Source organism: Larus michahellis, chromosome 2 (genome assembly GCF_964199755.1).
Source record: "Larus michahellis chromosome 2, bLarMic1.1, whole genome shotgun sequence".
Classification (NCBI taxonomy): domain Eukaryota; kingdom Metazoa; phylum Chordata; class Aves; order Charadriiformes; family Laridae; genus Larus; species Larus michahellis.
In genome coordinates, this window is record NC_133897.1 from 125,812,861 (window position 1) to 125,835,931 (window position 23,071).

Consider the following 23,071-nt stretch of genomic DNA (forward strand, 5'->3'; position numbering starts at 1 on the left):
CTATTCATGCCTAAGACTGGTCTTGATCTTAGGTATTGCAAGGACACCTCTCTCATACTTATGTGCTAGACCAAAATGATTTATCTCCTTGCCTTCTTAGTTATTATACTTTTCATTTTTTGATGATTGAGACTGAACAAATGAACAAAAAGACAAGAAAACAGAGGTAAAGGGAGCACATATTTCAAGAATAAATTCAACAGGATAAAGTTTACTCCCTCAAAACGGGGCCCCTGTGGCTCACCCCAGCACACAGAACAGGGAAAAGCACATGTACTCCCTTGAAACGGGACCCCTGCTGCGGACCCCAGCATGCGAAATGGGGAAACACAGTAGGGGCCCCTTTTTAGGGAGTATGGGGAATCGTGCATACTTTACTTATAATAAATATTTTTTATTTTAGTGTAGCCTTTTTTTGACTTTCTTAGCTCATCTTATAAACGCCGGACGTCCCTACAACAACTACTGAAGAACACTTCTGGTCATCTTAGAAATTTTTCCAAAGTACAAAAAGCTTTTACCTGAATATCTTACCGAATCACTTCCTTACAAGATGATCTAAAAGGCTGTATCTCATTGCCCCAGCGGTTTATTTATACCATACTATCCATAGAAACTGGTGTTCCTGGGTCATGTTATTGTACCCATACAGTTATGGATATTTAGTTTATGGTTTCTTTTAAGCTGGAAGCACAAGTTTCCTCTACAGATCCAGTCTTTATACCTTGGAAGCCTAATCCTTGTTGTAAGTCATTTATGGAGGTATTCACAAGGACAAGCTGTGTTTAATAGACTTTTTATTTGTTAGGCTTCTTTCTGGTGAATGGAGAAAGAAAAGGTCATTCAGAACCTCGCTCAAAAGAGGTACTAAACTGTAGGAGTTCAGAGTTGTTTGGCTAGCTGAGGTGCTAGCCAAACGTGCTCTGAAAAGAGGATGTAAGGTTTGGTTTTTCACTGCTGGCTTTCTCTGTTTCTGTTTCAGTGCTATAAACTTTTGGAATAGTTCACAAGGTTAGTTTGACCTACTGTTCTTAAGCATCCAAAGAATACAGTAGTCACACACTATTCTAGATAGCATGCTGAAATTGAATTGAGAAACTAAAGAACAAATGTGAAATCTACTATAGGTTTTATTCATTTTTCTGTTCCACAGAAGCAATTACATGTGGAGATGTGTGAGATGTTTAGTGTGTTTATTTGGAATGTAATGCTTCATGAATGTAGTTTAGTTTCTTGCAAATTAATTATGGGTTTTGTGAATGTGCACATTTTCTAATGACTCCTAATGATTTGTAGTTTCTTGGAGATCACCTCATTTTTCAGCTCACACTTCTCAGCTTCATTGTCTCTAGCTGGATATGTGTCACATCACATATTTTCTGCTTTCCAATCTGAGGAAGGAATCTTTAAATATGGAAAGAATGAACAGCAAGCAATTCCGTTTATCAACAATTATCTTTGCTTGTGTGTTAATACAAAGAAAGGTTATTGTTTAAAACTTTTACAAAATTCTGTTCACCTCAGTTTTGCAAGGCAGTCTATTGTAAGAAAATATGAATGGAAGAGGCATGAATTCTGACCTGACCTTCCATGCATGAGACTTCCCAAAAGACCGATAGAAATGTCAGGGTAACTTATAAGGTATTACTGTATCAAGTGCTTTGTGATAGATATTTCCACTCTCTTAAGCTGTCTCCCATGTGGTTGTAACCTGGGCTGTCTAATTGAAAACTCGGGGCACTACTAAAAGCAGAAGAATCCTCCTGGTGCAGTACATGACTTTACTGAGTACTCACTTCTAGGAAGGAACACCAAATAAGTGAGCAGAAGTTATGAAGGGCTTAATTCTTATTTGGTATGTTCCAATATGAGATACCACATCATTATGAAAACCTCAATCCTGAACGATGATTTGCAATTATTTTGCTTTTTTTTTTTCAGTATCAGGAACTTTAGCAAGAAAATACATATAAGATTTAAAAGAATACATACCAAAGAGTTACAGTGCAGTTTATATCTCAAAGTTATTGTCTATGACAATTCTGGAAAGAATAGACAACTGAAAGAAGATAAGATTAGGTCTCACTAACTCTTTTACAGTTCATTCATTTATTGGTGATGTTACTACCTTATGACAACCCACCCTTTTCCCCTCAGACTCAGAGACAAACTTCACAGCATTGACTTATTGGGATGTTTTAACTTTGCCAAAGGGGAAATAAGAGAATTGTTAGTAAATTTTACCTTTTTACTTGATAAAAAAGGAAATGCCAGTCCCTGCACTGCACTGACAAGCACTAAATGCTTATGTTTTACAAAGTCCTGCCATGCTTTTATGAAGCCTAATGATTATAATGTTACTTTGTAATGTAATCATGTAAGTTTGTTTTGCTCTGGTTCTAATTAATAATGACATTAATATGGGGGTTTGTAAGGAATTTTGGGCTGAGCTCAAGAGAGTAAAACAAGAGATGTCAAGATCAAAGGTTATATGTCCCCTAGATATTAATTAAACAGTTATGTTTTCCAGGCATACAGAAGACTTCTATACTGAACCTGAAAAAGTTTTTCACTTCTTCATGGATTAGGATGTTCAATAACGATTTTTGCCAAGTAATAATAAAATACCTATAGATATCAACTCTGGCTCTTTGTGGAAGCTTCTATCAGCTTCAGATCCAGCTGCTGAACCCCTAATGAGAGGTTCAGGTTTATGGGGAACAGCAGAGAGAGACATAGTCCCTCTCACAACAGTTAGTGCAGCTGAGTCCAGCTAGGATGCTGCTGCCTGGTCCTGGGGCTGAAGGGAGGGCCTGGGTCAAACCCCCAGGGCTGGGAAAGGGTTGGCCTCTCACATGGGAAGTGCACTGTGAGGAGATGCAGGAAGAGGTGAGCAGGCTGTGCAGGGAAAGTGAGGAGGTAGACAGTGTCTTTGCAGAAAATCTGCAAAGATAAAAGCCCGAGCCATGCAAAGCAAGAGTAAAAGCAGAATGACTTTGGGGGCCATTTCAAATACCTGTACATCAATGCATATAGCATGGGGAATGACCAGGAGGAATGAGTGGTTTGTGGACACCAAGAGAAGTATGACCTCATTGGGATTATGGAGACACAGTGGTGTAACTCATGATTGGAGTGCTGCAATGGAAGAATGTCAGCTCTTTCGGAAAGATAGGGTCGGTGGGCGTGGAGGAAGGGTTGCACTCTTCAGAGAGGAGTGGCTTCAATGCATGGAGCTTTCCTCTGTGGCAAGTGACAGCGCTTGTGGGCAAAGATCAGAGGACAGACTAATGCAGGTAAAATTGTAGTAGGTGTCTACTACAAATCTGTTCAAGAAGACCAGGCAGATGAAGCCTTCTTTCAGCAGCTGGAGAAGGACTCACAGTCACGTGCCCTGGTGTTCACGAGTGACTCTAACCACACATTGTGCTGGAAAGGCAATACAGACTTCTGGAATATAAAAAAGGCAATTTCTTGATGGAAGTGATGAAGGAGCTGACTTGGGGAGGTGCTCTGATGTACCAGCCATACAAGAAACAGGAAGAACTATTGGATGAGGCAGCCTCAGCTACCATGAGTGTGACGCCATGGTATCCAGAGAGTGGTAAGCAAGATTTAAAACTGAATTGCAAGCCTGAAATTCAAAAGAGCAGATTATTGCTACTTCAGGGACTTGGTAGGGTCCCATAAGAAACTGACCTACAGGGCAAAGGGCATTAGCCAGGAGAGATGTCTAATCTTCAAGGACAGCCTCCTCAGAGCACAGAAATAGTCCTTTCTAATGTGCATAAAGCAATTACATTTAAAAATTCTAGAGAGCATTCTGAAAAATCTGGAAAAGTGTTTTGAATTTTAACCACGATTTTAACATTAGTTAAATTAGTTAACATTGTAATTTAGTTACCATTATGTGTTACTTTTGATGTATTTTCAAATCGAAGAATATGCAAGGTTTATTTGAAATATGATTTAAAAACTGCCATATTTACTTATCTAAAGATAAAAAGCAAAAGGAATTTGCAACTATGATTGAATAGTTATTCATTCATGTATCATCCACGTATGCACACGGATGCCAGCTTTTGAAATGCATTTGCTTTGAAAACTAAAATGATTGTAAAAATGTGTTTTCTTGTAAGATTTTACACTAGCTACAAGCTGAATTTTTCTGTTCCTTAGCCAATGAATATCACTTACCTCTTCCTTAGCAGGATGTGTTGCTCCTACACATTATCTGCCAAAGTATCTGGCACATTTCCAGTTGCACGGAGACCCAAAATACGCTAGTTAATTTTTGTGGAGTTAGCACCTATGCATATTTGCCTGTAAAAATATGATTCCTTCCTTCCTTCATTTATTTATTTCCTGACTTTAATGGTTTTGTTTAAAACATTAGTGCAAGTGCCAGAGAAGTTATTGCTTGAAACTTTATGACCCAGAGATTCAAAATATCAAGAGGGCATGCATTTTTATGTAATTGGAAGAGAACTCTTCCTTAGCTTTAAATGCATATATTCCCATCCTGATAGTTTACAAAATAATTTGTATTTTTAGAAAATAAAATTAAATGCACCATTGAGATTATTGTATAAACGCCACCAGTATCAACTAAAATGAAACCTTTGTCTTAGAGAAAACATATGAACAAAGTTTACTTTCTTTTAATACTGCAAATTCGTAGTCATAGTATGGCAGCGCATTGCAAAGTTCCTGAAGACTAGCACTAACAGGACAGATGCAGACATGGGTGAAATAGGCAGCTGCCTGGGCAGCAGGGCATTTACTTCACCGGGCAGTACCAAGAGGGTGATACCCAAGACGGTTCTGCAGTCTGGCTCCTGCCAATGCAGTGTGGAGAGGAAGGAAGATCAGCATCCTACTAGTCAGCTAATATGAGTCTGAGTCTGCCTTTCTCAGCAAGGGTAGGCCCAGTCCAAGTCCTTTTGCCTCTCTAGGTCTGTAGCTGCAACCTGGAAGAGTGTGTGAGGCCAGATGAAGAAGGTGAATAAAAGTCAGGGGCAGGAGAGAAAAAGGAAGACCAGAGTTAGAGATGGGAGTTGTAGAGGGCTTGGCAAGAAAGAGGTGAAAGTCCTGAGCTCTACAGGGGCAGAGTAATTGGTAGGGCAGAGGAGATACCCACCCCCCACTTAGTTCCTTCCAAACTCTGTCCTCAGTGAAGCCTAGCAGGGCTTTTCCATCACACATATCCCAGTCTGCTACTGTTAGGAATTTGAAATCCTCCTCTTCACCTAGCTCTCACCCAAAAACCCATTGACCTTTTTCAGACTCTGTCTCTATCACTGTACCCTCACCAGTCTCTTCACCAAATCATAAATTCCATTTCAGCACTACAGTGAGTTGGCGTTTCCCTAAGAGGCACTGAAGCAAGCATGAAATACAGGTGCTTCTTTAATACTCAGGAGCTATGCCATCAGTGAATAAAAAAATAAATGCCCTCTGGTCTCCACAAAAGTGACTCTTTCACCTCCTGTGTCTCCCAGCCTCTGCTGAATCTTGGGACGTGGTGCTGCAAATTCTCCTACTGCTTAATTGACACAGTTGTAGAATAAGTGTTAGACTGAGCCATGGGCTCAAAAGGGAAAAGTGATTCAACTGCGCAAAAGTGTTAATGTATTTTCTGTCTGGGAATTTTTGTAGTTTGTATGAGACCTATGGGTGATTATTCCTTCTCAGAACTCAATTTCATTTCCCTTTTTATTCTGTGCTCATTTCAGCTTTTAAACAGATTTCCTTTTATACTTGATGTTTGCAAGGAATTTAGAAAAGCACATGTGTGTCAATGGTATGAAGCTAACAACACCCCAGACCTGCTCTCTGCCATGCATGGGAAGTTTGATGAGGTTTAAAAGATTCACAAACCATTGAAAGAGATGATGTGGGGAACAAGGGTAGGGAAGAGAACATGAAAAGTTAAAAATTTATGTGTAGTAAGGCTGGAAGCAGGCTGAAAAACGAAAGCCATCTTATACCACTCAATTGAGGAAGAGATCGAGAGAAGGACTGGGTGACTCTCAGACCTGAAAAATGGGAGGGAAATGACAGATCAGCTGAACTGACAAAGACCTGATCCACAAGAGTGAAATGAAGACCACAGATCTCCAGAAGATGAGGGGTGAGGGGAAGGTGTCACAGTTCAAATCTCTGCTGCTATAGATAAGGGAGATAGGCATATCTCCCTTAGATAAAATTTTTAGGGAGGAGATAAAATTTTAAAAGAAACCTCAGTGTATTAGGGACACAATATTTGAGCAAAAAGGCTGAGCCCCTGAGAGTGACTGCAAGTTGCAATAATATGTCGATGTCTCCAGGAGAAACTAGAGGTGCATTAGTCAAGCTAGCTGAATCAGTGTATTTCTTCCACAAAATACAAGTGTTTACTCCTGAGCTTCTCCACAGGCAAATGCCAGCAGTAACATTTTCACTACCTCCTTCATGGCTGGGTCCTGCACTCTAGTTGGTTTCCAGCTTATGGCAGATCCACGGGCCATAAATCCTATTCTGCAGAGCTGCCCAAAGAAAACAACCTGCTCTTCTCTGTTAAACACAAAATCATCATCAGGTAAGACTAATAAGTTTTTTGGCCCATTCTTCTCCAAGATGTGGTAGGCAAGGTTTCAAGCCCTACTTTGGGCTCAGGACCAAGTAGCTCATATGAGCTACTTCTTACAGCATATGTACGTGGTTCTCCTGCAGATACCCAGGAACATTTGGACTTGATCACTGACATTGTTCAGTGGAGGCTTGCATAGTATTTCAAAGAATTGCAACTCCCACAGGAGCCTTCACAAGTGCTTTTACCTGGATGTGTTTTGCAAGGAGTACAGCTGTTCTCTCATCTCAGGTTATTGTTCAGAAGGATCTCATCTCTGGATGTCCTCTGGCAGTTTTCTCCTGGCCTGTGAAATATCATAGAATAGTTTGGGCTGGAAGGGACCTTTAAAGGCCATCTATTCAAACCCTCCTCAATGAGCAAGGAAATCTTCAACAAGATTAGGTTGCTCAGAGCCCCATCCAACCTGACCTTGAATGATTCCAGGGATGGGACATCTACAACAGTAGATGTAGTAGCTGGGCTACTGCAAAATCATACCGGATGACATTTCTGGGTGACACGAAAGCATGCATTTAATTCAATAAGATCTGTAAAACTTGTAGCTCTTTAAGCTGTATCTGGGAAGGAAGTTATTTTAAGTAGGCTAAAGGGTACTGGTAGTCATACATTACAGTGTAAGTGCTTCCCTGTAATTAAAAATTATTATAAACAAGACTTCAAATAATTTTTAAAATAGTACTAGGATCTATTCCAAAGACAGGCTTATGTCACTGCTGAAATAAAGGTAAATGTAAGGCCCATTTTGATCCAGGGTTTCCCATGGCTATTTTGCAAAGGCTTGTGAATGACAAAAAGTAAAGCACATTGTTAGGTAGCAGCAGGCAATAAGAGCAACCCTTGTGGACCTGACCTGATAAACTCTCTGAACTGAATACCTGTGGCTGTGAATAGGGATTTTGTCTCCTTTTTTCTTCATTTAGTGCTTGGGGAAGTCAAAAACAGTTGTAAATAGATTGCTAGTAAATAAACAGCACTGTCAAAACAGTGTATTCATTCAATGATCACTTCCTTTTCCAAACGGGAAATATCCATGGTACAAATTTTTTAGCTGACATCTCAAATCAAGAGGAGTAATACTTCTTTTAAAATTACACCATTTAGAATATGCTAGAGTCTTTAAATTACTGTCCTGTCTGGCTCTGATATTTCTTTACAAGTTCCATGGTGTTCTGGTGTTAATGTATTTTGAACATAAGATGCAAATGTAAATTTTTCCATCTCTTACATTAGTAATGAAGGAGGCAAGTTCTACTCTCTGACATGGGCAGTCTCATAGAGTTATGATAAAGTTCTTTTTTTCATTTGGGTTACAAGATCCAGGCCTTTATTTGGTACTGGAATTCACATTTTCCCTGATCTATGGGAATCTTTTATGTATGTTTTCCATTATTCACCAAGTGCCCTGTTATATATGTGCTTTACCTAAAATCAAGGTTTTAGATCACGGTCCTTGCAGTGCCTGTTTTTTTTTCTTTTGCCTCACTTCCGTAAGTGCTAACTCTTAAGCAGTACATGCATGAAAAGAAACTGACTTCCTCATAGGCCATGACCTTTCATGCATAATATAAATTCACATATTATGATTATAGTATAGTTATAGTCATTCAGAAGTACTGCAGAGAGCTATTTGACATTATTGTATATAGAGTGAGGGCAAAGGGAGTTGAGCTACAAAGAGAACCAACTGTTTTTATTAATGCACAATTTCATAACTAATCATTTTGTTGAAGCATAACATACATCTTGGGAACTGATGTATTTGTGTTAGACATTTGTAAATCTAACTAAGCATAAACACTTGACTTCAAAGCATTCCTGTGAGGGAATGATCATATTTTAAAAATATGCTCGAAAAGACTTGTCTTTTTGTTTGAAATAGTTATACCTGAGGGAAGAAATGTATTACGAGGTATAGTCCTGAATACTAGTATATATGAACATATCTTGCTTTGGCTGGCTAAAAAATATGAAATTGGGTAAACTTAGTCTAGAATGAATACTTCAGGGACCTGAATTTTGTTATTAAGCAGCACTAGAAAACTTCTTTTGCAAACATAACAAAAATGCCCCAAAGTTTCACATTTTGCATTTTCACTATATATTTAAATTGACAGAAGCATCTTCAAGACCAAGATGCATAATCATGTTTCGGTGCATTATCCAAGCCACAGAAAATGATACATATGTGTATAGCCCATGGGAAAAGAACAGATAAAGTCATTAGCTTGGAAGTTTTATTGAGTCATCTTGCACTGAAGTTGACAAATTTTACCTACTACTTTCAATGAAGCATGCACACTGGGTTAGTTAGTATGGCTCATCTGACAGGCAGAGATGTAGTATTCCTCAAATTTATGAGAGGTGCTAATTTGGGCTGTTAAATATAGTCCATATCATGTAGCATTCTTAGCTTGGAAACAGGCTTGACATTCCCACCAATTTCAATAATCATTTACTAAAAAAAATAATCGTCTGCTTTAGAGGATGTGCTGGATAAGTGGAAATCCAGGAAGAATGGCCACTGTATGCTGAGGGCAGCTCTACCACAGCTGGGCTCAGAAGTTTGACTGAAGCTATGTTGGTGTACCCCACTTTTGTAATGACACTGGTGTGGAGGAAGGATTGTATTTGTGCAATTGATTTGCACACTGAGGTGTGCCTTGGGTTTGCTCTGGAATTTACCATGTTTCAATGGTCTGTAGGAACACAGGCAAAACGTGCCTTATGATAAACTGACTTAGGAACTTCTGTTTCAAGGTGCTGAAAACGACCACATAGAAGTGTTTGAAAAAAGTGATAAAAGAGAGGGAGAACATTATTTTGTGAATATGTGGTAGAGACTGGTGAATGGGACAGGAGAATAAAGCACTGCAGTAAGAATTAGTGACACTGAAAAGCAGATATGCCTTTACTAGTTACCAGTGCAGATCAAGGAGCAAAGGGCTGTAGTTTGAATACGTCACCATTTGGGTACAGTCTGCAAGTATATTTATGTGGTGGGCTGACCTTGACTGCACCAGGTGGGCATGCCAGATGCCCACCAAAGCTGCTCTATCACTCCCCCTCCTCAACTGGACAAGGGAGAGAAAATATAACGAAAGGCTCGCGGGTTGAAATAAAGACATGGAGAGATCATTCAGTAGTTACCATCACAGGCACAACAGACTCAACTTGGGGAAAACTAACTTAATACCAATCAAATCAGAGTAGGGTAATGAGAAATAAAAAAAATAAATGTTAAAATACCTTCCCCTTCTTCCCAGGCTTAACTTTACTCACTAATTCTCTACCTCCTACCCCCAAACGGTGCAGGGAATAGGGGTTGTGGTGAGTTCATCATATGTTGTCTCTGCCGCTCCTTCCTCCTCAGGGAGTCTTCCCCTGATCCAGCGTGGGATCATTCCCATGGGAGACAGTTCTCCACAAACTCCACGGGCTGCAGTTCTTCATGAACTGCTCCAGCATGGGTTCTTTCCACTGAGTGCCGTCCTTCAGGAACAGACTGCTCCAGCGTAGGTCCCCTACAGGGTCACAAGACCTGCCAGTAAACCTGCTCCAGTGTGGGCTCCTCTCTCCATGGGTCCACAGGTCCTGCCAGAAGCCTGCTCCAGCGCAGGCTCTCCACAGGGTTATAGCCTCCTTTGGGCATCCACCCGCTCCAGCGTGGGGCTCTCCACAGGCTGCAGGTGGATATCTGTTCCACTGTTAACCTCCATGCAGGGGGGCAGCCTGCCTCACCATGGTCTTCACCATGGGCTGCAGGGGAATCTCTGCTCCAGTGCCTGGAGTACCTCCTCCCCTCTTTCTTCACCGACTTTGGTGTCTGCAGAGTTGTTGCTCTCACATATTCTCACTCTTATCCCTGGCTGAGTTGCACAGGGTTTTTTTTACCCTTCTTATATATGTTCTCACAGAGGCGCACAAAGACTTCACTATCCTGAGAGAGATCACTAGCTCCAAAAAAGCAAAATTCTGTCCAAGCATGCTGTATGAGCAAGTAAAAATGAAGAATACAAAGTTCAGGTTAGCAATATCTGGCTATGTTATATGGCTACTATGGTTCCCACTCTAAGATGCTCAAAGGTAATAAATAATTTCCAAATGCAACTGTAACTTGTATTCTATCAATGGTGGTGTGCCCCCACCACTCAGATATGCTCTCTCCATCCTAGTGTTTTTTCAGTCATCTTCTACCCACAGGACTTCTAAAGCTGCTGTTTGGATATAAGCGGAGGATCTTGGTCTCCTGTTCCCAGCCCATTAAAATTGATTAAAGGTATTACAATGTCTTTGGCTTTTGGTGCATAAGGCTTAAATGTCAAACAGTAAACAGAAAACTGCAAAAACTGCCCTGTAAAACAACAATAATGATATTGGAATAAATTAAAACATGGCATTTAGAAAACAGAGAACAATTGAAGCCATAAGGTGACAGTAACATGTGCTGAAGAAATGTTTCTCCAGATGTATGTTCTGATGAAGTTCCAGTGCTCTTGGCAAGCACATTTACAGCCTGAGAACTGAGAATAAAGATCTACTTATTCTTAATTCTAATCTATTCCCCTTTGGTCACTCTCTTGTTACCCTCATTCTTGCTGTTCACTACAACAGGTCAAAAGTTTTAATTGTTGTAAATTTTAACACAAAAAGCAAATCCATTTATGCCTGCTATTTCCATCTTTATAAGCTTTACTGATTCTACCTTTCAATTCCCAACAGATTTTACTGGGAAGTATTAAAACATCTCCAGGATTTACCAAAAAATTCCAAATAAAACTGACCCTCTTCCACAGCCTACAGGTGTCAGAATGCACACACAAGTTTAATACTGTTTTTATGGCTTATTCATATAAATATCTCAAAAGACTCAGAATTGGTATAAACAAATAACCCAGTAACCTCCATAGCTGTTTATTAATGATTTCTTATTTCAGTGATTACTTTGTTTGGAGAATCAGTACTTACTGGTCTTTAGTGGTGGGTGTGAATAGTCAGGCTTATGATTTTTCCCACTTTCCAGTAGTGGTTAGGTTCTAATTCTCTTTTGAAGAGACCAATTGTGATTGGAAATTAGATTTAATTCAGCTAAGTTGTGAAGGGAATGTGCTCAAACAGGCCATTCAAGCGAATATCGTGGTACCCCTTGTGAGGTACGGCTTCTTTTTCAGTCAGACCATAATCTGCACATGACGATCTCTCGTGCACAAATACATAGTGTTCCATCAGTCACTGGATTTTGCTGCTTGAGTGATTCAAAATACAGTCCTTGCTTCACAAATTAAATTAGGAACAACATGATTTTATTTTAAAAAAAAAAAGAGAAAAGTCAACGAATGTTCTTCAGAACCTAACCGCAGCCCCTATAACATCTGCAAAACCATGGAAGCGCACGAATTACTTATCTACATGCTCCCATGTAAATCAACTGCTGGCCATCAGGGTTTGGGGTAGTCCATTTGGGCCATCTTTATCTGTCTGGTTCTATCTGTTATATAATCAAGGTAACAAAAATATCTCTGGTCAGCAAGCAGAAGCAGGCAGCATGGAGGGGCAGCAAGTGGAACTCTGCCATGGCTTAGTTCTGCCTCCCTCCAAGAATGTATCACAATTCTCAAAATAAGATTCTACAAAAATATTGTGCAGTTGAAGGGTCAATTGTTGGTGGATTAGCACTTAATTCCCTGGAATAGTGACATGGGAATGAGCTCATTAACAACAATATTTATTCCTGGAACAGGATATAGACACAGCTACTCTCCTGCTGCTCGGTTTTGTTTCCCTCCTGCAGTAATTCCCCTACCCCATATATTCGATTTCCTTAGACCATGGTGTCATCTGGCAGTAGTTGTACCTTTAGCAGCTGTTGCTGGATGTGCCACACACAGATCCAGCCAGGACACTGTAGCCTGGTACCCTCTCTGAGGTTCAGTTGTGGTGCTTGGATAATGCACATTCCCCAGACGCTTGTTGCTTCTCTCCTCTTCCCCCGTCTCCCAACCCTCCTCTGCTACATACAACGGCATTCTGGAAGGCATTCTGTGAGGTCTTTGTAATCTCTTCAGGCAAAATCCCCCAGGTTAATTTTTTTTTATTTTCCTCATCAAACTGAGCTGACCTTGGTGATTTTGTCAACATCACTCCTTGAAAGTTCTTCAAAGGAACAGGAGCACAATCTACTCCACCTAGCACACAGGTTAGAAAAATGAACAACTTTAAGACTAAAACTTTTGTTCAAATTATTTTATCAAAATGAATCTAAAAAGAAAACCTTTTATTCTTGTAGAAGATACACTTCTGTGTTTTATAAATTGTTCTCAATAGTTGGCAAACAGGGTTTAGGGGGCGGGTATTCCAACGAAAAAATCCTACAATTGCAAAACCTTATTTTCCTTAGGTTTCCTTAGGTGCAAAACCTAAGTTTCCTTAGGTGTCATTTGTAGTCTCAATATGTCATCTTCTCTCATGTTAAGCACCTTTTTTTAATCAAATTCCTGCATCCTCTGGCTTGAAAAATCAAGCTGTTGTGATAACAATTTCATAAATGTAAAAGAAATAAAAGGGGAAATCCTGCAGCAATATTTCATGTATTCATTTGCGTGATCCATTTTGGCTCTTCCCTCTCTGCTGGCACTTATGCACTACCACCTCTGCAAGGAAGAAAAAGCTTCCAAGATTTACTCTCCTTAGCTTTGTGTGTGGATGAGGAAAATGACTTGTTGACAAGAGCAGTTTTAAACTCTCAGGAGAGGTCACAGTTGACTGCAATACGTTTCAGGCATGTATGTTAAGCAGCTCACCTTGGGAGATTACTTGATGTTACACACCCAAGAAGAACGAATGAATAACTGAGTAAGATACGAACTCTGTAAAATGCTGAATGCATCTCAATGGAGTTCAAAAAAGTATTTAGAAGGTAGACCTATTTTTAAACAATCAGTGACTAAAATCAGAGAAATATATAGCCTGTATAAAAGAGATGTGACTTCCATGAAAAATTAGGTTAGAGAAGTGAAATCTCACGTATTTGTGAACTACACATATTTTAATAATAAAAATTTGTATGTACTTACAAAATACTCAAAAGCTTTTAAAACCTTTAAAAAATAAAAAAAAAAATTATCCAACTGAGAATGTAATTCCAATGGAATTAACAGCATTAGGGACAGAGTTAGATAGGACTGAGAAACCAAAATACTTGCCAAGTAGATCTGATGAGCTTTATTATCTAAACCAAAGCCATAGAAATAAACATAGGAAAATGCATGCACTAACAGTCAGGAGAAGGCAGGCATATGGGTAATATACTTAAAATACAGACAAACACTAAACAATGCAATGTATCATACCACATTGGAAGAATCTACAAATACGACTAATGCTTGCACAGTTCCAAGAATATATGACAATAAAATCATTATTTTGAAGGTGTTCCTCACAGGAACAAACTGTCTTTTTTTACATTTTATTTTAAATCATATAGTTCAGTATCGGATATTCAAGTTTAAAAATACCCTCCTCTTCCTGAAGGGTAACAGTCACGTAAGTATTGAATGATGCATAAAAAGTTTGGAAAGAGACACACCTCCTGTCCTTATCCTCAAAAAATCACTTCACTTTCCCCTAACTTAACAGTCCCTTTGACTAAGGGAGAGTCTTCCATCCACAACACTGGCACAATCAATTTAAGAGCTTAAAGGCAGATTTTAACAGTTTAGTGGAGAAGGGGTCCGTGGGTTGTTCGGTCTCCTAGACCTGAGTTGGCTGTCTTTCCGGAGGAATCAATGCACTCTAATTATATTTGTTTTGCTGCTGTGGGAATGGCACTGCATGTTGTCAGGTTACCAAGATGATTTTAATATGCATCAATATATAGGATAAAAGAATGTAACTGCTGAAACTTGGACTGTGATGTGTTTCCTGTAATGGAAACAATTACAAAAGAAAAACACAAGACAAGAAAACACAATTCTAGACTATGTTTATCAATTTACAGCTATTGGAAGAGCCTCATCATCTTGGCTAAAAGCGAGGCTGTCCATTTAACCTTTCCTCTCTCCTCACTTCTCTCATGACACAAAAAGCTCTGAGAGCTGCCTATTTCCTCTTCCCGTTATTAAAAGATGGATTTTCCTCTCCTTACTGCGCAGCCCATACACTGTATGGCCCACAGCCACACTGTGCAGCAGACAGCTGTGCTTTTTTATCCTTCAAACTCTGCTTCCCACTTACTTATTCCTTGTAAGCAATACCATGATGTTTACAAATTGATACTTCAATAGATTAATTCATTTTCTACTCCCAAACTTAACTAAAATTCCTATCACATTTGCTTAACTTAGACCATTTCTTCCTACTTGACTACTGTCTCCATAACCAGTTAGTGAAGAACCATGAGTTGGACTATATGACCCCGAAAGTTCCTTCCAACTTCAGCTACCCTGAAAACATCAATAAATTTCACACCTTGAAAAACAGTTCTTATAATCATCTTATTAAACTCCAAAATATGGAAAAACGGCATAGTTAACAAGTCCCTGTGTTACTTCTGTTACAGAGAAGTAGGTGAACTTAAAATTCTAAATAAAAATGTCTGGTAAGCATCTTGTTTGAATAGTTACTGAACCCACCGAGGCATGGCTTATTTCATTTATGGGTATGCGTATCATCCCAAATTTCACTTGTCCTCATGCACACATACATCTCCTCTCCAGTTTGTTTGCCTGAGGAAAGAGAAAATCAAAGGGGGATTATGTCTGAATCAAACCAGCTTACCCTTTTATCCCTAGGAAAAGGCAATTACATATTTCCTCTATATATGAATTTTGCAGCCAAGCTATACTTGACCCTTTGACAAAAATTTTTCTCAGTATGAAGCATGGTGCTCTTGTCCTCCTAGAGTTTAGTAATCCTGTCTTTCCTGTATAAAAATTGGGCAGCCAAATTGTATGCTCATAAAAAAATTGTCCAAAATACATGCAGCTTCACAGTTTGAGCAAAGAGTAAAAGGATATTTTTCCTACAGTATAGTACATATTCTGGATTTTTTCCACCATTAAAAATCCATTTATTAACTATTTATTCTCTCTAAATCTCAACAACCAGCTAAAGTTTTGCTTTATAGATTCACAGTCTGATTGTACTATCTGGGACTACTGTGCCAAACTCACCTGTATGGGCGTCCATTTCCCCTGAACTGCTTAGCCTTTTATAAAAGTTAGTTATAAGTTGCAGCACTGAAACATGGTATTTACTCATACCCCACATCAAGAAGACACAGTTCAAGTCTACGTGAAGAAAGATGGAGTCTCTGTTTCTACAGGTGTCTGGATTGCCCCTAATGCCAATTGTGTTACTGAGGGCTGCAGATACGGAGCTTGAGCCAGACGGTTTCTGTTTTCCCGCTGCCGTCAATTATACTTGCTAGGCAGACATCATTCCAGCTCTTGCCTCACAATAAGAAGTTTGGAGTGCAGCTTTTGTGGGTTCAAAGAATCAATACTTTTATCAAAAACATGTTTTATTGGAATGTGCTGGCTGGATTTCCTTGATCCTTCAAGAGCAGACAGCAACCGCACACTATGAAAGAGAAGAAAAACGCACTGTCTTCTAACCAGGGCTCTTCAAATTCTTCTTGCAGTTTTCCTGCTTTAACAGACACTTAACAATACTTTTTATAAACACTGTATGGTGGCCTTGCAGAGTCATGTCTGCTTAGCATAAATATATGGCTGTCTGATGTCTAAAAAGCTATAAATGCATGTCATGGGAGAAAAGGGCTGCATGGATTCATGCCAGTGGAAAAAAAAATTGTTAGTCGAGCTGCGTAATGTGAAACTATACCTTTTTTTTTTAATAACACTTCCTCTTCCTTCAGATGTATGTGTGCAACTAGGGGCAGATAAATCCTTTTGTCTGAGATACTTCTACATCACTTTGCAACAGTACCTTATGTTTGTGATCAAATGGCACCTGAAAGCATTTTTCATGTGAAACTATGGTTCTTTTTTTCTTTTTCAACACTAAAACAAAAGGAAATGTTTCTTTTCCTCCAAGTACATTCAACGTTCACTGTTCTATTTAGATGCAATGTGTTGCGTGTTTCAAAGCTGCATTTGAAACTTGTAAATTAGCCATGCTGCCATGTGAAGGACAGCTTCCTGATGGTGGGAAAGAGACTAGAAGAATGACAGCTCTCAAGATTTAAGTGGTGCTGCAGGGTATTAAGCTCCATAGGAGAGTTTGAACATGTCAGAAGTGTCAGGTACTTTATATTCATGGACAATTTCACAAAGGAGTTGATCATGCTGTCCTTATGTTATGAAAGGCAATAGGAATGACATGGTTACCAGCTTAAAGACTTTGTAGAACTGGGCCTGTCCCAGTCTACAAAGAGCTAGAGAGCAATTGGTATTGAAGTGTTTCAAGGCAAATGTTCTTGTAGGTATTTCCTATTAAATTGTTTAATAAAGACCACATTGAGCTTTTAGTCAACACCCCTAATGTTCTCAACATACCGAAAATTTGCATGAAAGCCTTGGGGCAAAATGCTAAGCTGATATAAGTTAAAACATCTATTGCAGGATTTAACCCTGGGTAATTAACTAGAGTTGGCATAACGGAAAGAAACAGACTTACCACTCAGCTATATAAACCTGTGACAGAGAAATAACTGCTGAACTTCTCTTCTTCTTAATATTTTTCCTAAAATCATATGCAGTATTTTGTTTCATTAAAATGAAAGACAGAAAATTACAGATGGGTTTCCAGCATCTTTTTCTTCTAAATTCCTGTTTGCAACTCTTGCGTGTAATACAAAGGAATGTGCAGATTATTAAAAGCAACAAGTTATTCCATGTTGGGGATTATTCATTATCTCTAAGTGAAGCTGTTCCACTTTGTGTGAAACACCTAACACGCCACACCAGCAACTCTAGATCTCACATCACTGAATAAGTCTGGTTTTACCTCTGTGCAATTACCCCACCCCTAAATGGAACAGTTTCAAGCAAAAGAGCTAAGACCCTGTCCGCATACAACTTTGCCCTCTAACTTGGCAATAAGGAGCACGAATTTGGCAGTGAGGAGTATGAATCATCCCAAGAAATTGAAGGATTTCAGACTGGGCCTTAGAGTGATCAGAACTGACCTAAGAGGTTATATTTTTCTCTCCTGCTGTGTTTTACATGGGGATAAGCATTATATGCTTATCTAACAGAATGCCTCCCTTCTCCGCAGGGTCTGGAGAAACATATATAAATCTACCCCACACATTTGCCTAGGACATCTCAGAGTCCCTCTGCCAGCTGTCCGAGCTCACAGGCACAAGCCAGCTGTGGCTGGAAGCTATGGATCCTTTTTAGCATGGCCCTGTGCCCAAACTAAAACATCTTGCCTCAGCAGACCTGTGCTCGTGCCTAGATGGCTTCTGGACTGCAGCTGGTAAACACGCCCAGTTGCAGTATGGGCTGCGCAAGATCACTTGACCGCTTGTTTCCTTGAGACGCATCTCTGTCTGCAAGTCCCTCGGCTATTTCGGCTAATGGACTTCACTGGTTCTGTCAAGATTTCAACTGTGCTGAACGTGCCAAGCAATAGACGGGCAGGCACCCCTGGGAATTTTCTGATGAAAACTCTAACACCTAGAGAAACGTAGTCTTCCCTGGGCATAGGAAAGGTTTTGGGTGCCAGGTAAGTGCTTAGGACAAGAGTGTATTTGCCTTCTTTGTGCTTCTAGTCTATAATCTCATGAAGCAGATGCATAACCTTTGATTAAAGGCACATTAATGCATTATAACCTTGAATAGTATTTAGACTAAATATTCTGTTTATACAGTGTATAAACTAGTGTATACCGCTCAGCCCAATTAGGATATTAATGATGCAAATTTAGAGAAAATGTTAAATTTTTAGGCAAAACAAAAACTGTTTTATTTCCACCCAGTTTGTACACAACTACTGCACATACTTCAGAGACTACATATGGTAGAAATGCTCTTAGTTTTCAGAATCTTCCCAGAGAAGACAAGCTGACATTTCCAGTGCACTGTCTGAATAATTCTGAATACAGAGTCAGTTGTGGGGGAGATTTATTTGCTTTTGATTAAAAAAAAAATTGCACACCGCCAACACTGTATCCTAGTCACACAACTGACAAGAATTAAATGTTTAATTTTCTGGCTGGGACAGTTCTACTGAGTATTCTGGGATTTTAATTGCAAGTTTCAAGTCCAAATCTGTCAGTGACCAGATTAAGCAGTAGTTCATTTGTTCACGATTTAGGTGGATGAATGAAAACAAAGAACAATGCCTACAAATACTTGAATGACAGTGTAATTGCTTAGTAGATCACAAGCGTTTCATATAGGCCTTAGATTACTGCTGGAATGTTATTTACCTATAAGGAGGTGTTGCAGCCCTGATGTATATTATAAATGGGATCAAACACTCTCACTTGGTACATTATATTAACCAGACAGGAATGATTTAAAACACGGAAGTATATTATTTTATTTGGTAGAAAAAGTGTAGCATGTATAAAGTTTGGATGGGCATCAGAAAATCTCAGATGTCTGATGAGACAGCGTTAGTAATCTAAGCTGTGCACATGCCGTTCTTATTGCTGTGCTTGAGGAAAAAATACCCAGGCTAATTGTTACTACACCATGATTGATACATTAGCTATTGCTGCCATCACTTTGCTATTTTGAATAACCTCTAAGGATGTCATTGCAAAGAATTCAGACACTTTATATTTCATGTATGATGAGGCATGCAGATCAGATAGGTCATAACAGTAATACATCATCCCTGGAGGTGTTTAAAAAAAGGGTAGATGTGATACTTAGGGACATGGTTTAGAAGTGGTTTTTGTCAGGGTAGGTTAATGGTTGGACTTGATCTTAAAGGTCCCTTCCAACCTCAGCAATTCTATGATTCTATGATTCTACATTTTAAAATGCCTATGCATACTCGAACAATACTTGGGTAACACCACGAATATCTGAAAATTCACCGATTAGATGACTCAGTGGAGTTCACTGATATTTCCCCATCATTTTCTATATTCTTATGTCTGATAAATAGTCACATGCATATAAGCAGCATATCTGCACATGCTACCTGAAATAGATACAGCATAGATTTTCAACAGGTGTTTATCTTTGTTTTAGTCTGTTCTCTAATCCATGATAAATTCTGGTTTTCCTTACACTACCAAGTGAGAAGTAAATATTACCATTTATAATAATTTGTTCATTCCCTGAGGACAAAATGATTAAAATTATAAATTGAAGGTTAAATTAAATGTCTTAACATGACTAATTGGCTGACAACAACCAAACTTTCTGTGCAAAGGAATTTTTTAAAATTTTCAGAAATACATTTTCATTTCATTTCCACTGAATATGGATTCTTTAACACTAGGCAGGATTTAGCCCCAGCAATATATGTAGATACCTGAGATTCCAGTTCTATACACATGCAAAACCAATAAAAACATAAACCTCCGTACTACTTTACTAGTAACCTTCTCAAATATGAAATATTATTTCTGTTTATAAAATAATTTTGAGTAACTGTAGAACAAATATAGGGTTTTTTTAGCTATGCAACACAATTTCATTAGAATGTGACAAGCTGCAATCAATATAGCAGGCCAAAACTGATCTTGGTTATGTGAAGATATTCAAGATATTCAAGTGATACTGCTAAAACAAATCTACCTAATCAGATTTTGATCCAAACTTGGTACCACTAACAAGGAAGTGTTTTAACAATAGGAGGAGGAGTACCATTTTAGACTCCCATAGATATCTGATATGTATTGGACTAAAAAATATGGAAGAGGACCTATAAGGAACCTCATGCTTCTCAATTTGAGACCATGTAGGATAACCAAGGGCATCTAGAATGATGTCAGATTCCTATGTCTGAGTCATCTCCTTCATGGTCTGGGAGCAGAATCATACTTAGAAGCCACTATAGAAAACACTATATCTCAGTATTTAGGAGATTGCTCCAAATACTTATGTAATATTGATGAAATAAAAATTGAAAAGCTAGTTATAACATGCCAGTTACTTCTAAGTTACAACTGTAGGTTTGGTAAAATATCATTTGAAAAACAAATGGAGGAAATCCAGGCAAAATCCGTAGGAATTCTTCTTCAGCAGAAACAAAAATTCATGCAATCACTCGAGAGTTCTTTTTAAGGATTATTTCTTTCCTCTTTCCTCATACATGGAAGTGCATGTATATTTTTCTTCCCCTGATCATGTACATGAAAACACACTTTAATCAGGAGACTTCAGACCAGTTTGTAATTAGTTTAACTTCAGCTTTGCTCCTGCTTGTATTTGAGTCTCTGTCACAATCTCAACTCAGGTATTAATTCTTATTTGATTTTAATAATCCTTTATGATAGGTGTGCAGTAAGTAATACAAACACATTATTCTGTGACTTTATCTGCTGTCAGCCTTCTAATCAACTGGTGTCCTTGCACCAAGATATACCCAAACATAATACTATACCTTAATTTTCACTTCTATTTTAGCACTGTTACTCTACTGTCATATTTCTCTCATACTAGTGGTCAGGCTTCTGGAGTACAGATTGTTTTATTCTAGCCAAATAAGCTTAATACAATATAAACATTTGTGGATACAAATACAGTTCCAGCATTTTATCAAGCTGGTCAAAAGCTACTCACATATCTGTTCCCAGGGATTTGACTACTGGACTTTGAAACACTAAAATGATTGAGTTGATCAGCAGTCTAAGAAGATAAACATGACAATGACTTTGCAGGAGATTGGTAGCAGTGAGATACAACTGAAAATAAACTGCTACTCAAACTCAGGAACATAACCCTAGCCGATCCCTCAAAGTGTTCAAGACCAGGCTGGTTGGGGCCATGAGCAACCTGGTCTAGTGGAAGGTGTACCTGCCCATGGCAGGGGGGTTGGAACTAGATGATCTTTAAGGTCCCTTCCAACTCTAACCAGTCCATGATTCTGTGTGAGGTGGTTTAGAGAACAAAATGGATTATTGAGCAATGAATATCTTAAAAAACGGATTCTTCTGAACCACAGAAAGTATTGCTCTCCTACTGTTTCTTATTTTCCCATGCTATTATGAGCTTAGAAGGATACATTCTGAAAGATACAAATATAGAGATATTTTAAGTTTTTGTTCTATTATTGAACCCTGTAGAGATGATGGTTGTGGGCCTAGAACAAAAGCAGCGACTACAACTCTGGGCAAAGCGCAGGCCATATTACAGAAACGAAACCAAAGTGCTCCAAGGAGTGAAACAAGGTCCAGGAGCAGCCAACAGCAGTTTCTCCTTCCTGCCATTACTCCCAGAATTGTCTCTAAGGGTTTGCATTTGGGGCAGGGAAGAAAGTGCGGCCAGGAAATGTCCTGTAATCTCATCAGCGTGCCCTTAGTCAAGGGAAAGCAAGTGCAATCACTCTTTAGTCCCATTTTCTGCTTCAGATTGGGAAGAGGGACTGAAGGGGGGTGGGGGAGGGATTGGGAAGAAGACCTGGGCCAGAGAAGAGAGCAAGGCATCTATCTCCAGGCTTCTGTGGAATTATGTGGAATTCTGAGGAATTAATCCAGAGTGTGCAAAAGTTTAACCTTATCCATCTTCTGCACTTCTTACGTAACCAAACTGAGCTCTGCAATAGCATGTGCAATCTTGAATGTCTTATTACCCAAAATAAAGAAATACGTTGCTTGCCAACTATGTTTTTCCAATCTCCCTCAGCTCAACTCTGCACCATCTGTCTTTAAATCATAAATATACTAATAACATTTATCCTTTCAAGTTCTAATCACCTAGGCTCGCTTATCTCTGTGTTATCTTTATTTTTTGACAGTGCATGTCACCCACTCATCAGCTGCTGTTGTTGAACTATCACATAGAAAATAAAGACATTTAAATAAAGTTAATGCACATTTCATTGGATCCTTTATAAACTCACATACAGGCCTTTTTATGTATAACACATTGTAATGATACTCCACTATTTTGAGTAGACCTCACGTCATAGACTCATAGCCAGCTCAAATGCCCTACACAGAGAGGGTGCAGCAAATAGAGATAAGCTCTGCAAGATTTTGTTGGTGATCAGAGCTTCTGGGAGCAGAATCTAATTCAGAAGCAACGGCTTTTAGGTCATGGTATCCATTTTTTATAGCAGGACTGTTCCCTTTAACATATTTTTCAAAGTGTTTGTTCAATTAACATTTAAATTAAATATTCAAACAGTAAGCCGTCCATTGTATTTCTTGGGAAATTACTCTACAGAAATCTCTACTAAATGAAAACTTGAATGAACCCAGTTCCTCATTTTCCTTTATTTTGTATGTTTTTCTTCATTCCCCATTTTGAAACAAAAGATGCTCATCCAGATGCTAAAAAATTTAGAAGG